Genomic DNA, 6,000 nt, shown 5'->3' on the forward strand with positions numbered 1-6,000 from the left:
ATTCAGGCCTTGAACTTGTATTGATTCTGCAGGAAGACTGAGAGATGTCTGTAAAAGCAAAGGTCCAGTTACCTAGAATTAAAAGCACTTAAAAATTCCTATCAGAGTAAAATGCAGTGGAATTTAATTTCCATAATTTCTGCTGTTTTTCTGTTTTCATTTCCATTACTCATTTAAGCCAGGAAAAAGGTAGAAATTGTCTTACTATTTAAAGCTAATACTCATGGAGACTTTTCTGTCTGAGCTCAAGACTACAATACGTGTTTTGTACTAGAGAATTACAAATAAACTCTCATCTTCATCAGGAAAAAAAAGCTTCTCACTAAAACCCAACAATCTTTTCATTATTTTTGGTCAAAATATCATACATTTTATTTTATTTTGGGCCAGACTAATTTGTACAGAATCCATTCCAAATCGAGTATTTGTCAAAGGTGAATAACCTAGAAACACCTAGATAACCACTCAGTAATTTCAGGGCTGTAGCTCAGGAGTGTTCCTGAGGAGGCACTGCTGCTTCCATCTAGTGTTTAAAAATAATTTTTGCTTGGTAAACAATCAATTCTTTCCTCTTTGTAAACTAATTTAATTACATTTTACAGGGGTTTATTTTTTTATTTCACTTTGTATAAAAACCAATTTCCTTCTAGTTCTTTTTAGTCAATACTTTTTCTTTGCTTACCCGATTTTTTTTTTTTTTTCATTCTCTATCACTGGCTATACTGTCTCACTACCTTCTCTCCTTTGTGTTTCCATGATTTTCTCTTTCTTTTTGTAATTTTACCTGATAGTTTGCGAACGTAGTCAGGATTATTTAAGTCAAAACTGTATTTCTGAACTGATTATCAGTGGAGTCTCTATGAGATGAAAAGTTGGCAAAAACCAGCTGACACTTCCAAAATTAACAAACCATGCAACTCAATTTCAAGTAAGGATAAAACTTTGAAGATAACCTGTACTTTATTTGAGAATTATTCACTATGTTTTGAATGACAAAATAATGTATAAGGGAATTAGGTGTAGTAATTTCGTTATACAGCTGACGCAACTCTTTAAAATGTTAGTCATATAGCCAAGGCTTATAACCTTTATAAAGGATATAAAATAAAAATGAAGACTTGATTTGGATATCATAGTCACAGTTTAGAAATGACAGTGACCTTAACATTGTGAGACTGATCATCCATCTCCAGTGTGGAAGTATCAAAAGCAAACCAAAAATAATTTGAAAATAACCACATTTAGTAACTATCACAATGAAAACCAAATACTTATTTATTATGAAAGCCAGAGCTTTTTGCTACTCTTATAAATTAGGTAATTTGCAGGCACTTATAATAAAATCAATGGAAAAAAAGCACAAAACAGTGAAAGGAGGTCATATGATACTGAGAATCTTGGTGATTAGACTATTCACCTCAGATTTGGGAGACCAGGTTCAATTCCTTTTTCTGTCTGAATTTATGTGAACCCATATTTCTCACCAGACAATAAGGAGTTCCTCAGTCTTACTGCTAAAGCAGCTGCTACATGAAATATTTGAGTGTTAATTCCCCAAAGCTGTATTTCCCTTTTTTGCAAAATAGGGTTATAATTCTGCCCTATCTCACAAGATAATCTGATGCACATTTATGAAACAATCACATGCTATTGCAATTTGCACCATGCCAGAGTTTAAATGGAAACAAATTCTTTTAGATTTAGCATCAGATTTGGATAATAAATAATATTTTGATGTATTAACCCATAACAGGAGGTGGAAATGATGGAAAATTCTGAGTTTTGTTCTCTGTATCCAATCATTTTCATATTGGTTCTATCAGTTATGTTAAGAAAACACCAGTATGTGATAATAGGATCATAGGAATAAAAGGTATTTTGCTTAGGAGCAAAGGGGAAAGAATTTAGATTGCATAAACAATTTGAGTTCTTTATTTCCCAGTCTTTTGCACTCTTTCTTTTAATATGAACTATTATAGTGTATTGAGTATCCTGAGAAAAATATTAAGAAGAATATACTAACTATCACATACAGTACAAATTTCCGGAAAGGTAATATATTAGTGGGCAAAGAGTAGTACAGTTTCCCTGGCCTTGATTCCCCAGTAAAGAATTTGACATAGATCTTTTAAGTGTGGAGTTCTTTTCATGGTTTTTTTTTGTTTGTTTGTTATTTTTTAAAAAAAGTATTATTATTATTATTGTTGTTTGCTTGTTTACATGGAAAAGTATAATTCATGGGGAAAATACCAAACCCCTAACTTATGTGGTCATTTGATAACCAAAGACTGGACTATTTTCTGGCGGAGTTTTCTAAGAAATGGTCACACTGTGAAAATACATAAATTGTGTAGTGGTTGCGTCATGCTTTTGTGTGTGAAACTGTTCTAGAAAGAACTAGGTCGTCGTCAGAGAGAATGGTATGTTTTGCATTTGGTTGTGGTTTTTTAGTTAGTTGAGTTTTGGGGTTTTGTGTTTTTTGGTTTGGTTTTTGTTTTTTTTTTTAAGAAGTGCTGAAGGCATTTTCAGACTTCTTTTACGTAAGAACTGTGTCAGTCAAAAAACATCATTGTCCTCAGGAATGAGAATTTGGACATTAGTAATCCTTCAGGCATCACAAAACCTTGCCCTTGTTGGGAAAATGCTGCGGGGTTAATGTTTCTTTGACTGGTTGTATTTGTTCTTTTTGAACTAAAAATCATGTTTGTCCCAAGATTTACTTTTTTGGTAGGCTATAAGTTTCACAACTTAAGGGCTTCAAAAAAGACTACCTGAAAAGTAAGACCAAGTGTCCCAGCACTACAAACTTTCCAGTACGCGCTTAACTTAAGTCAGTTAAGTCACTGATTTGGTCATCACTTGCTGAATAGGCTTTGGACTTAATACATTAATCTAGACTCGTACCAAACTTGTGCTACTGATAGTTAAAAGGGTGTGTTTCATTAATGTTCGCATAATAAAAAGATGCTTATACTGCAAGAGATTCTTGCTGTAACGGATGATGGATAAATTATGCATTTCCTCACTTTAACTACTTCCATGTTCTGGGTTTCATAAAACTTAATTATTTTAGTAGAAAAAACCCACACCTGTACAGAAAATCAGTAAATATTTCAATGCAGCCTTTGAGGATATATAACTATAGTTTTGGACCCTGGGACCAAACCTCTATTTTCTTTAAACTATTAGAATACCTGTGACAGCCACAAAAAGGTTGGGAGCAATGATGTGAATCAGATTTTTACTTCTTGCAGGTAATGTCTTTAAACATTACGCTAAACGGTTCTGTTCCTACATACACTCTGGAGTTTGCCAATTGATTATTTTATTTTTTTAAATGCTTTCTTTCATGCACAGAAGCACAGTACTAGACACTGGGAAAATGGTTTAAACAGTTTTCTGTGAGCTCAATTAAAGTTTTAGGCTTGCAGGTGTTGGGTTTGGGACTTAATTTCTGCCAAAGACTCAGCACAGCTCCTTTTATCATTTTGGGAGATATGGTTCTAAATAGCATTCATCATGTTACAGGATTGGGCTTTTAGGTATTTCTTTCCTCTCAGAGATGCAAGAGAATTTAAAATCAGCTTTCCAGACACAGCAACCCATCATAGTTACTGCTTATGAGAAATCCAGAAATTACATCCAAAACTGTTGGTTTTCTTTGTATTCTCAAACACTGTATGAATTCTTTACAGAGCCGCGTATACTTGTCTAATCTTATAATTGTATCCTTGTCTGCCACTGGCACAAATAGAATTTTTAATTTGCACGTCCATTATGCCAAAGAATTGCTTTCTTTTTGTTTAAAGATAAATCATGATTATTTGAAAGTAATCTTCCAAAAAAAAAAAGATACAATCGACTTTAACTCCATGGGTTTTTTTTTTGTTGTTGTTTTTTTTCCCCTTTTAACAGTCTATTTTTCCAAATAGCTTTTTTTTTGTCAATGTTTTTCATCTTCCATTCCATCTGGTGCATAGAGCATTCTCTGTGAATTTCAACCAACATGTAAGTTTCCTGATTCCTGGGCAAAGGTATTTCTCCAAATTAGGAGGGTGGTGAGGCACTGGCACAGGCAGCCCAGAGCAGCTGTGGGTGCCCCAGCCCTGGCAGTGCCCAAGGCCAGGCTGGATGGGGCTTGGAGCAGCCTGGTCCAGTGGAAGGTGTCCCTGCCCATGGCAGGGGGTGGGAGCTAGGTGATACTTCAGGTTCCTTCCAATCCAAACCATTCTATGATTAAGGTGTTTTTTTCTTTCTAAATTAAATTCAGAAATGTGGATTCATTTGATCTTGATGAAAGATTTATCATAGATATTTATTTTCCAGGCACTGTGTCTTAATGATTTTAACCAAATTCTGTTCCCCTCCAACCAAAACAGTTCAGAATTCTTGGTGTATATTTGCACTGTGCTGTTCTAAAGAAATTAGTGCAAATTTGCATCAGTGGACCTCTTTTCCACATGCTGTTAGTCTTATATTTTTGGGAAAGAAGATAAAATATGCTCATGAGTGAACTATTGCCACTACTAATGTTTGTGAAGCTTCTAAAGAATTGGTTATTTAAAATGGCCATGCCGAAGTAGTGTAAACTTACTCGTAGGCAGATCGTGGAAGAAATTGTTGTGCAGTGTTAGCAAGTAGAAAGCTGATGTCGTAGGCTTTTTCTAGGGACTAATATAGACTGAAACATGCAAATACTTTTCATCAGGTGATTTGTGCTAATCATCTGGGCTTGAAGAGAATAATATTTTTTTTTAAAATACAGATAAAACTCTGTGTATATAACTGAAAAACGTCATGTCTCACCACATAGTTCTTTCCTATTTGAAAATATGTTTGACAAGTAACCATTTCTCTTTCTAATCTTTCTAATTTAATGTCGTCATTCATTCACTGTGAAGAAGTGCTACAAAACAAGAGGTAGCGTGTTTTTTGCATGCTTTTTTTCTTTCTACAAAACACAGGATACTTGTTTTTAGCTATCTGCCGCAATTTATCTGCATCTTTAAAATACCATTGACTTATCTTGGTTCCTTACAGATAGTACAATGCTTTCTCATTTTAGGATTACAAATAGCAATGTTTACATAATTTACAAGGCTTGTAAGGAATTCATTAATATTTGTAAGTGGTCTGAGGTCATTGAGTGAAAATTGCTATCTGAGAAAAAGGTAATCTTAGTATCAGCTTTTGGAATACACTTAGTTATTCAAGTGTCCTTTACAAAGAGCAACTGGTGCTTATTTCTTATTCCTCTGTATCAGATAAGGCATTTGAAAAATATCGTAATCACTGAGAACATAGAGAAGTAAAATTTTCATATCTGAGTTTTAAGTTACTAATATTTTCTAAGTGGGCCAGATGTTCAGCTGCAGCAATCCATGTGAGAGTTCACACCGATTATTGTGATTTATATGTGATAATAATATTCACATATTATTGGTATACACTATCTGAAATATGTAAAAAAAATATGAAGATATGATGATTAAGGCAAGCTAACTATCTGATGCAATGTGCTTGCAAGTTGGTATTTTATGCATATGTTACTGGGGGAAACATATTGGAACTAACTGGTACAGGATCTTAAGAACACTTTTTGCTTTTAATAATCTGCTGACGTTTTGGCATCTATAGGCTACTCAGAAGGATGCCCCAAATGCTCAAGGTCATATATGAAGAATAACTAATGTGAAACCTGTATATAATAAAAAGCCTCTATTAAAGGTTTCAATCCAGTTAGTATTGTTCTCTTTATGCCATAATTTTTTTTAGAAATATAGGTACCCAGAACAAGATACCTCTTGTGCTAAGGTAAACAAAAATGCCTCTCCGGTGTTTCTTGAGGAATGTTTTGCTAAGTACAGTTCTGGAAAAAAAGATGAGTCTGTATAGATGAAAAGCAACTCCACCAAAAAAGTAGAGCTATCTATGAAAAATACAGAGAAACACAGTATGGCCTCAGAAAACTTTATCAGTGTTTGAAGTAAGACTCACTTG

Source organism: Falco rusticolus, chromosome 13, assembly GCF_015220075.1.
Source record: "Falco rusticolus isolate bFalRus1 chromosome 13, bFalRus1.pri, whole genome shotgun sequence".
Lineage (NCBI taxonomy): Eukaryota > Metazoa > Chordata > Aves > Falconiformes > Falconidae > Falco > Falco rusticolus.